This window comes from Rutidosis leptorrhynchoides, chromosome 7, assembly GCF_046630445.1.
Source record: "Rutidosis leptorrhynchoides isolate AG116_Rl617_1_P2 chromosome 7, CSIRO_AGI_Rlap_v1, whole genome shotgun sequence".
In the NCBI taxonomy this organism is placed as follows: domain Eukaryota; kingdom Viridiplantae; phylum Streptophyta; class Magnoliopsida; order Asterales; family Asteraceae; genus Rutidosis; species Rutidosis leptorrhynchoides.
The window spans coordinates 164135220-164147251 of record NC_092339.1 but is presented as its reverse complement, the minus strand read 5'-3'; the positions used below and the strand labels follow the sequence as shown (position 1 = coordinate 164147251).

Genomic DNA, 12032 nt, shown 5'->3' with positions numbered 1-12032 from the left:
CATCAAGGATAGCTCAGAAAATCGTTGATTATATGCCTTTAGGTCATTCCCGACCGCTTTTAAAGTTCTTAGTTCGTGTTCGAGCTTACGGGTCTCTTCGCGCGGGAAGTATTCGGTGATCATCTTTTTCTTTAAGTCGGCCCATGAGAGAGTGTGAGCTTCATCGATACCCACCGACAGCACATACGTATTCCACCATGTGAGGGCGATACCGGCGAAAGTGTGGGTGGAATATTTGACTTTGTCTTGGTCCCGACAACCGCTTATGCTAAAAACGGATTCTGTTTGTTCAAACCATCGGGTGAGAGTAACCGGTCCTCCGGTCCCATCGAAGGTGTGAGGTTTGCACCCCATGAAAGTTTTGTAGGAGCAACCCTCGTTTGAATTACCGGCTCCATGGTTGTTGTGGTTGTGGTTGTTATTGATGTCGGAGGAGATACTAGCCATAGCCGCACCTATGGCGGTGGCTATCATGCGTTGAAAAGCTTGTTCGGAAGTTTCATTACGTGGCCCGCGACAGGGAGGCATTGTTCCTTCAAGACACAAGAATATCGTTGATTAGTATTCTCAATAATACTAATCATGATAGGGAATGATGATGTAGAGAAAATTTTCCTTGACTCGCCTTAAATTCTTTATGTCATAATGTCGGAACGTCCATGTGAATCACCGTAATATAATCCCGGAAATTATATTACCCTGATTTACATGTGCATTTAACATTACTTTATAAAGTCAAGGTGGCGCGTCAACAAAATTTATCAACGTAAGATCAAGATCGAATACGAGTTAGATATGATAGAAGAGTTCGAGTATAAATGCACAAATAGTCAAGTAATTCCTACTTCAGTCTATATGCCGGTTGTAGTCTAGATTCACCTATGTACCCTATGACTCGGGGTGGACACAAATGAACTCTAAATCCCTACAACCAAGGCTCTGATACCACTTGTAACGACCCCGACAAATCGTCAAGTGACGGCGTCGACTACGTAGGTCCCATTACCTGGTCATAAGTCTTTAAAACAGACGTTTGACCCAAAATATGTCGCATCCATTCAAGTGTAAAGATTGTTTCAAAGTTTACAAAGATAATTGACCACAAGTTAAGTTACAACGTTATAAGTACAAATGAAAACTATGCGACACAGTTTAAATAAGTTCAAAAGATGCTCCAAAATGCATGTATACTCGACATCCAAGCAAGTATCAAAAGAGTGCGGAAGCATGTTTCACTAAGCATTCAAAACCTGAGAAAACATAGAAGAATCTGTCAACGAAAACGTTGGTGAAATCATAGGTTTAGTAAGTATTAAACGTTGTTTTTGAACCACAAGATTTTGTATTTCCATAACGTAGATTATCCAAATCATTTGCATTCCAAAAGTGTTGTTATACGCGAGCACTCAATTATCAAAACTTAACCAACGTTACCCCATCACACAGTGCTAGAACCCACACTAAAACACAAAAATATATTTCATCCGCATAACGGTAGCGAACCGTCCGAATGAGGGTTTGTTAAACCCGTATGGCCACACAATATAAGTTCTCGCTTACACCCTGCAAGTGTAACTAATGATAATCGAATTGAGGCATTTTTGTTCTAACTCGCACGTGGAATGTTTGTTTTCACACTTGTGTTCAAAACATAAAAGTAAGTAGTACAAGATGTAACAAAGTATATGTTTTCTCAGCCCACGATTTAAAAGTATAAAAGTTGTTGAAAAGGTGGGACTATGATCTCACCTTGAGCGCGAGAGTTAATAAAGTACTTCAACAAGTAAACGCGTGCAAAGACAAAGCTAGTCTTGACCTAAACATATAGGTTATATCAATAACGGTAACCACAAACGGTCAAAGATGTTCAATTAGTCCTATGGCTCGTTACAACTCGATTATGTAGCATGTGAATCAATTAGTCAAGTTTCATGCACGATACAAGTAGTTAAGCATGTTAGAACGATCGTATAATTGTTTGGTTAAGTTTGACTAAAAGTCAAACTTGGTCAAAGTCAAAGTCAACGGGGTCAGGTCGGGTATCCGACAATTTTTCCATGATGAGAAATCATTTATGAGCAGAATGGCCAAGTTTCATGTTAATCGGAGTTACGGTTAAGCGGGAAACATTTTGTGAAAGGAAAAATAAAAACAAAAATGAGCTGGGCATATGCGCGGCGCGCTATGGGTTGCGCGGCGCGCACCCAAGTGTAAATCCTGGTCAGAACTTAACCACGAAGGCAAACATCTGGGATTTTTAATTCTGCGCGGCGCGCGGGTATATGCGCGGCGCGCAATACCTGGGAAACATGCAGTTTGCAGAAAAATGGTCCAAGTCACTAACCAAAATACAATTTAACACATCTCATGCACCGAAAACACTTAGAACATGTATCTTATACCATCGGAAAGGTATTTTGACAAGGAAAACATCTAAACACATTTCATCAATCAAACTTCCACTTACAACAACCAAAAACCGCAATTAAACATTCATAATCAAAGTTCAAGTTCCAAACACGCATTTTATGATTCGGGCAACCAATTTACATGTATGTTATGCCGTTTCGAAGGTAATCAAACACACATTGCAACAAAACACTTAACAACAATATCTCATAGCATTTGACGCATCAAAAGTTCATGTAAAGCTCATCAAGCCCTAATCCAAGTTCACAAAATCATTAATCATGTTCTTGGAGTTTCCTTAATCAACCTATACATCAAAACGAAGCTAATGATACTAGTAACACATTTAAAACATGCACTTTAACAATCTAACAACATTTGATCATCCAAAATCAAGGATTTAGCAAGTAATTTTCATATTGAACTAGTTACACCAAAAACAACGAGATCGAGCATATAAATTACACACACGACATCACAATGAGCCATAGACACTAACTAACACCATTTCAAGTCAAAAACACGAATTTAGAGAAATCTAGAGTTTTAGAAATGTTACCCAAATTTGATGATATTGGTATCAAAATGTAGAGGATGAAGAGAGGATCACGAAAATGTAATTTGTTTTGATGTTTGCTTCTCCAATCGGATTTAGATGATGATTTTATGTTTGAGGGTTTTGAGTTCAAAAATGGGAAGTAGAGAGAAAGAGGAGGATGAAGGTGGGAGGTGGAGATGAAATGAATGGATGTGGTAAGTGGGTTGACTAGTTGACCTAGTCAACTAGTTTGCCCATTTGGCAATCTCGGTCCCTCGAGTTTCAAAGCGGGTGCGGGAATTAACCCAACGAATATTTTAAAAACGTTCGAGTAACGGATGACTTTATAATTAAATAACGAGGATATTATGAACGTTAGTTAACGAAAGATGCCAAATTAAATGACGAAAGATATTATTTAAAAAAAAAGACGGTGTTAAAATAAATTTAACGGAAAAACGCGGGATGTTACATTTTGAAACTACTAACTTAAGTTTTCAAAACGATAACCATACGTAACGTTATTTGACATAAATACTTATAACATATAATGTTTATACATATATCGTATAAGTAATGTATTTAAACACTTTTTAAGGACTTAAATACATAAAAAAATATAAGTGTATTCACAAAAGATAGCTATATTTGAATTCTCATTCCATTTTTCACAAAATTTCTATACGTATATCTAGAGTACATGTACTCGTATCATACTTAACCTCTATACGTATTTACTATTGGTATATACACATCAAATCACCACCAACCAGCCCTTGTTCAATGTCTTATGTATAAGGTAACTACTTTTGTTATCTAGTATGACAATTTCACATGATTAAAAGATTTTTTCACAAAATTACAAACTTATACACCTTTTACACTACCATTTATACTCCATTCCATTTTCATTTTACTACACATTTCCTTTAACAAAAACACACTCTTAAGAAACTCCATAACCATTCAGCTAGTATCCATGAAGATCTAGCCATAAAAACATCACTTAAACACCATAAGAAAAACCTTACAAAAACACTTCAAGAATCCTTTCAAGAACACAAGTTTACTTCCAATCTTTCATCCAACTCCACCACTCTTTTGGTTCTAGGTCTTTACTCCTCTTTTACAGCAATCTTGTCCAAGTAAGTTGAGGTAGTAACTTTGTTCATAACCTTATTCGATTCATATATATATAGCTATCTTATTATATGGTATAAAATTTTAACAACAAGAACATAGTTTGAATATTTTCAAACTTGTTTGCAAACTAAATAGATCCTTCTAACTTAACTTTTAAAATACTTCAAGACCTGTAATATAACATAAATATATGCTAATTTAACAAGGTATAACTTAGTTTTTCAAAGAACACCTTAAAAACTGAATTTACGACGTCGGAGTGTAACCGGGGGCTGTTTTGGGTTGGATAATTAAAAACCATCTTGAACTTTGAATTGGAGGTTTATATTCTGGAAAAATGATATTTCTTATGAATATGTTAACACATAAAAATTTCATGATTTAATTCAAAGTATAAGTATTTTTAGAAAAATGGTCATTAAATGATATTTTTGTAACAAAAATGATTAACTTCATAAGTTTCACTAAAGTTTGACCTATGACCTGTGATTTCGAATACAAACTAAGGTATTTACAGTTCATATTCTTAAAGAGGGACTCGGTCCAAGGAAGTGGCAAGTTGAACCAACGAAAACGGAGTTGTAACGAAGAAACTATGACCAAAACGAGATCGGATATCTAAGACTAGTTTAGCTACGAAAATAATTGGAGAAAATTAAATAAATCACATCTTTTTAAAATAACATGATATTTTATATATATGTACTCATAATTTAATTTTATATGGTTCAGGATCACCCGTAAACAATACGAGAAGATTAATCATAAGATCCCATGATTGTACGCAACACGTCATTTGACAACACCGGTACTTTATGTACGCAACACGTCATTTGACAACACCGGTACCGTGGGTCAAGATTAATCTCGACCAATACATATTCGATGGGGTTTTATTTATTAAACACCTAAATATGAACCATTAAAATTGAATTACTAACATCGGACTGCTAACTACGGACTAAGAAGACATTAAAAGTATTATAAGTATATATATACGTGACGATTGTTTAAAATGAAAATATATTGATATATTATATATGGATAGGTTCGTGATATCAACCGGAGACCATGTCAAAATATATATATCTTCAAGGCAAAAGTGAGTATATAGTCCCACTTTTAAACTCTAAATATTTCGGGATGAGAATACATGTATTTTATGTTTTACGATATGGACACAAGTAACTGAAAAATATATTCTACGTTGAGTTGTACCACTGGCATACTTCCTTGTAGCTTGGTAACTACTATTTACAGCGGTATTGTAAACGCGAATCCTGTTGATAGATCTATCGGGCCTGACAACCCCAACCGGACTGGACGACCAGTATTCAACGGTTGCACAGTACTTCGTTTCGTGACTACACTTGGTACGGTGTAGTAAGATTTCATAATAAAGGGAATATGCGACGTGATTAAATGTTAAGTATGGCTACCAAGTGCTCAACCATTTAGAATATTTTTATTAAAATGTTTACATATGAAATCTTGTGGTCTATATTTATATCGCTGCCGGCATTAAACCTATATCTCACCAACTTTATGTTGACGTTTTAAACATGTCTATTCTCAGGTGATAACTAAAAGCTTCCGCTGCAACATGTTGAATTTAAGCAAGATCTTGAGTATGCATATTTGTGTCAAAAATAAAACTGCATATCCGAGGAATTGTAATGTAAAATATGCTAGAAATCGTATTGTTATCATCACATGTAAAGTTTGTAAGTCTAAGATTATCGCTAAACGATAATCATCTTTATATTGTCTAAAGCTTTTATTAATATAAGAGTTATGGTTTGTAATGTAAAATAAATGCAGTTGTTCTTTTAAAAATGTCGCATATAGAGGTCAATACCTCGCAATGAAATCATACATTATCTAACTCGTTCTTATGGTTAAGGACGGGTTATGACATTCTTCTTGAAGCGAATGATTAAACTGTGATCTTCCGTTTCAAGCCTCATTATTTCTTCATGACGCTCAATGCTTGAAACGGGTATTGTCACAGTTTCTTTTACGTCTTCCATTTCCTCTTCCTCTTCAGATTCCTCCTCTTCCTCTATTTCTTCGCTGGGATCCTCTTCTTCCATTTCTGGGTCGTCTACAGACTGTGATTCGACACCCATCTCGATATCATCGGCTGGTGGTGAAGACTCGTCATCGGAAGTGATCCGTCTGGTGGAAATAGCAAACATCTCTGCCTGTCCAGAAAGATCGGTTGGTCGATCAATTTTGAAGGTAACGCTCTCCCCATGTGACCGTAAGATCAAGGTTTGATTGTACACATCAATGATAGTCCTAGCCGTATTCATGAAAGGTCTTCCTAACACTACTGGTGTGTGTAGGTCTTCCTTAATATCCATTACTATGAAATCCGTAGGATAAAAGAATTTGTCGACTTTCACTAAGACGCTCTCAACTATGCCCTTAGGATATCGAATTGTATGATCGGCAAGTTAGATTGTCATTTTGGTTGGTGACAAGTCTCCTAAATCTAATCTCTTGTAGAGAGAGTAGGGGATTAGGTTGATACTTGCTCCTAAATCTGCTAGCGCATGAATGGTTCCAGATTGGTAGATTGAACACGAAAAAACGAATCGGCCCCTATCTCCTAGCTTTGGTGGTAGAGATTTCCTGAGTAATGCAGTGCATTCTTCACTCAGTGGAATTTTGTTAGAGTCTGGTATCCTCTCCTTTGTAGAAAGAAGCCTTCGGATGTATCTCTTCTGGTTGGGAACTTTGGACATAGTGTCCAAGAATCTTCTATCAAGTTTGAAGGAATCAAGCTTGGATGGTTCTTCTTGTAGCCTTCCAGGATAGGGTACACGAACTGGAGTTTCAGGGGTCAGCTTCTGAGTATATGTCAATTTATTCTTGAGCCTGGCTGACCTTCTCCATGGTTCTTCCTCTGGGATTACGTAATCCATTTACTTTGCTTCTTCTATGTGGGGATTTTGGATAGTATTACTTGGAAATCTTCCATGTGGTCGGGTTTCAAGGCGTTGTGATAACTGTCCGAGCTGCGTTTCCAAACTTTTAAGTAGAGCCAATTGATTTCTCATTAGTATTTTCGTCTGTTCTTGGCTGGCTGCAGTTCTCTGATTTAGCTGTTGTTGTCCTTGAATGAACTAAGTCAACTGATCATCAGCTCCGAGAGTGGGGTTAGTTGATTTTGTAATCTGGGTGGTAGGGGAATTTTCCTCAACTGGTGGACCAGGGAGTGGAAGTGGTTGATTGTAGGTCAACCGAGATTGTTGGGCTAGATAAGGTGGATAGCGATAGTGAAAAGGTTGATTGCTTCGCTGAAATTGATTAACCCTAGGTGGTTGATTGAATCCGGGATTTGGTGGACGAGCTGGGTATTGGACGTAACAGACTGAACCGTGAGGATTTTCGTACTTAACTTGGTATTCTTCAGTAGGTTGCGAGTTGGTACAATTAACACAAGCCTGATCTTGGTTGACCTGCTGCGACTGCATCTTCAATTCTCCGAGTTGTTTAGTGAGAGATTCCATCTTATCCGTGAGGGATTTGATGGCCTCCGTTTGATTGTTAAGTGCTGAGAGTAGGGCAGATGATGAAGTTGTTTCACCACTGTTCCAATCATGATGATGCATTGTCATGTTCTCGAGCAATTCCCATGCTTCTTCTGCGGTTTGGTTCATCAGATCCCTTGAACTGCTGCATCGATCGTCGTCCTATGATTTACCATAAGACCATTGTAGAAGGTACAGATTTGGGCTGACCGTTCTATCTGGTGATTAGGGCATTTCTTCAGCAGGGTTTTGAATCGCTCCCATGCAGTGTAAAGAGATTCATCATAACTTTGTTTGAAGTTAATGATGTCATTTTTCAGTTTGGTTTGTTTAGAAGGAGGGAAATATTTGGTTAGGAATTTCGTAGCCATCTCCGTCCATGACGTGATGGAATCGTTTTCTAGTACTTCGAACCAAGTTTGAGCATGATGAGTGAGAGAATAGGGGAACAAGTATAGCCGGACTATATCTTGTCTGATCCTTGGCTGTTTGTAGGAGTTCGAAAGAGATATGAATTTATCAAGGTGAGAATTAGGATCATCATTCGGTAATCCATGCAACTGACAGCTATTCTGGATGAGCTAGATGATGTGATATTTTAACTCAAACAAGTGTCCTTGAATCTCTAGAAATCTGATCGGTCCTCTTCGACCTTTAATCGAGGGTTTGGTATTTTCTGCTAAAGTAACGTGTAACGCCATTTAATTTCTGATTCGTGTTTTCTTGCATGCTTTAGAGATTATTGCGTCTAGATCAGGTACGAATAACAACGGCCCTGGTCTAGATCGGTTTTGGGTCATACACTGGGTATGCCTTTTTGTTCTTAATTTTTAGCAAATAAACTAAGATAATCTAAAGTAAGCTAAACTAGTCTAAGGTAATCTAATTCTAAGGTAATCTAATTTAATCTAATTTAATCTAAGGTAGTCTAAAGTAATCTAAGGTAATCTAATTTAATTAACAAACTATTCTATGGTTGAATATGTTTTTGGTTCTGGCTACTAATTCCCCGATATTTTGGTAACAGAGCTTCGCACAAACTATTCAACAAACCAAGTGGCCAGGCCGACTACGGAGAGGCAGGATCCTTTTGGTCCCAATATAATTAGCGACTGTTCGGAAAATCCAATAACCAAGTCCGTGTATAATTGTCTTTCTTAGACACTACTAAATGCTTGTGAATAAGTTTGATAGAGAGCAGTATTGCCTGATACCAGTTCCCCGGCAGCGGCGCCAAAAACTAGCCTCTCCCGTGATATGGCCGAAACGGATGATTTTTATTCGCGCGGTGTCGTCAAGCCGCAGCACGCCAGGATCAGCCACTCGAGGGTTGAAGGTACTGTTTTAAATTTATATTTAGCGGAGCCTAAATCTTACTACTCCTTATATGAGTAAGGGAAGTATGACCTAGAGTCGTATTTTTGAGATATCAGTAGAATCGAACCTATATATAAGCCTATGGTAGTTAAGACGGAGTAGTGATTAACTTTATATAATGTCTTCTAATTTTTGGCATACTATGAATTCATCAGTTATTCTGCCGAGGTTATGGAATGCTGGCTCATGAATAGGCAGAGGCCTTGTATTCATTACACTGGTCGTAAATGCCCCTGTCATAAGACAGGTCACTGGGTACTGCGTTAGGCTTGAAGATTCTGAATAGACAGCAACATCCCTTACCCCCGACGTCCGTGTAGTCTGACTACAGGCATACACGTTCAGACGGCTCATCCAATTGAGTGACTCGGTTGGGTGACGTATTAACATTCCACAATGGTCTAAACTTTCTTAAGCATAATATAATACATGGTTTACCATATCCGAGAGACGTGATGTGTTTCTCTTTAATGATTGGTTTTAAAAGATAGTTAGGCCCTTAAAAAGAGTTCAACCATAAAGAACACCATGGCCAAGTCAAGCTGACTTCCATGTGTAGCGACCCGAACTTTTCCATGTTTATATATATATTAAATGAAATTGTTATTTACATGATTAAGTGTTTCCAACATGTTAAGCAATCAAACTTGTTAAGACTTGATTAATTGAAATAGGTTTCATATAGACAATTGACCACCCAAGTTGACCGGTGATTCACGAACGTTAAAACTTGTAAAAACTATACGATGACATATATATGGTTATATATATAGTTAACATGATTTTATTATAAATATGTATCTCATTAGGTATTTTACCAATGAGTTATATACATAAAAATGAGACTATTAATTTAAGAAACTCGAAAACGATATATATAACGATTATCGTTATAACAACGTCTTACTAGGTACATATGAATCATATTAAGATATTGATACACTTGGTTAATTATGTTAAATGATAATTAAATATATTATTAAGTGTATTAACAATGAAATACATATGTAAAAATAAGACTACTAACTTAATGATTTCGAAACGAGACATATATGTAACGATTATCGTTGTAACGACATTTAACTGTATATATATCATACTAAGATATATTATATATCATAATATCATGATAATATAACAATTTAACATCTCATTTATTATAATAAACAATGGGTTAACAACATTCAACAAGATCGTTAACCTAAAGGTTTAAAAACAACGTTTACATGTAACGACTAACGATGACTTAACGACTCAGTTAAAATGTATATACATGTAGTGTTTTAATATATATTCATACACTTTTGAAAGACTTCAAGACACTTATCGAAATACTTCTACTTACCAAAAATGCTTACAATTACATCCTCGTTCAGTTTCATCAACAATTCTACTCGTATGCACCCGTATTCGTACTCGTACAATACACAGCTTTTAGATGTATGTACTATTGGTATATACACTCCAATGATCAGCTCTTAGTAGCCCATGTGAGTCAACTAACACATGTGGGAACCATAATTTGGCAACTAGCATGAAATATCTCATAAAATTACAAAAATATGAGTAATCATTCATGACTTATTTACATGAAAACAAAATTACATATCCTTTATATCTAATCCATACACCAACGACCAAAAACACCTACAAACACTTTCATTCTTCAATTTTCTTCATCTAATTGATCTCTCTCAAGTTCTATCTTCAAGTTCTAAGTGTTCTTCATAAATTCCAAAAGTTCTAGTTTCATAAAATCAAGAATACTTCCAAGATTGCAAGTTTACTTCCAAGTTTTCTAAATCCATTCCAAGTAATCATCCAAGATTAAGAAACCTTTGTTACTTAAAGTTGGTTATCTTTCTAATACAAGGTAATAATCATATTCAAACTTTAATTCAATTTCTATAACTATAACAATCTTATTTCGAGTGGAAATCTTACTTGAAATTGTTTTCGTGTCATGATTCTGCTTCAAGAACTTTCAAGCCATCCAAGGATCCTTTGAAGCTAGATAGATTTTTCTCATTTCCAGTAGATTTATCCAAGGAACTTAAGGTAGTAATTATGTTCATAACATCATTCGATTCATACATATAAAGCTATCTTATTCGAAGGTTTAAACTTGTAATCACTAGAACATAGTTTAGTTAATTATAAACTTGTTCACAAATAAAAGTTAATCCTTTTAACTTGACTTTTAAAATCAACTAAACACATGTTCTATATCTATATGATATTCTAACTTAATGATTTAAAACCTGGAAACACGACAAATACCGTAAAACCGGATTTACGCCGTCATAGAAACACCGCGGGCTGTTTTGGGTTAGTTAATTAAAAACTATGATAAACTTTGATTTAAAAGTTGTTATTCTGGGAAAATGTTTTTTATTATGAACATGAAACTATATCCAAAAATTATTGTTAAACTCAAAGTGGAAGTATGTTTTCTAAAATGGTCATCTAGACGTCGTTCTTTCGACTGAAATGACTACCTTTACAAAAACGACTTGTAACTTATTTTTCCGACTATAAACCTATACTTTTTCTGTTTCGATTCATAAAATAGAGTTCAATATAAAACCATAGCAATTTGATTCACTCAAAACGGATTTAAAATGAAGAAGTTATGGGTAAAACAAGATTGGATAATTTTTCTCATTTTAGCTACGTGAAAATTGGTAACAAATCTATTACAACCATAACTTAATCAACTTGTATTGTATATTATGTAATCTTGAGATACCATAGACACGTATACAATGTTTCGACCTATCATGTCGACACATCTATATATATTTCGGAACAACCATAGACACTCTATATGTGAATGTTGGAGTTAGCTATACAGGGTTGAGGTTGATTCTAAAATATATATAGTTTGAGTTGTGATCAATACTGAGATACGTATACACTGGGTCGTGGATTGATTCAAGATAATATTTATCGATTTATTTCTGTACATCTAACTGTGGACAACTAGTTGTAGGTTACAAACGAGGACAGCTGCCTTAATAAACTTA

At 35.7% G+C, this 12032-nt stretch overlaps 1 non-coding gene across 1 annotated transcript; it reads left to right on the top strand.

Annotated features, from left to right (window-relative positions):
- Positions 1 to 7845: 7845 nt before the first annotated feature.
- Positions 7846 to 7952, top strand: LOC139860964 (small nucleolar RNA R71). The gene has a single exon (XR_011763588.1). It is a non-coding gene; the product is annotated as a small nucleolar RNA R71 (small nucleolar RNA).
- Positions 7953 to 12032: the final 4080 nt, after the last annotated feature.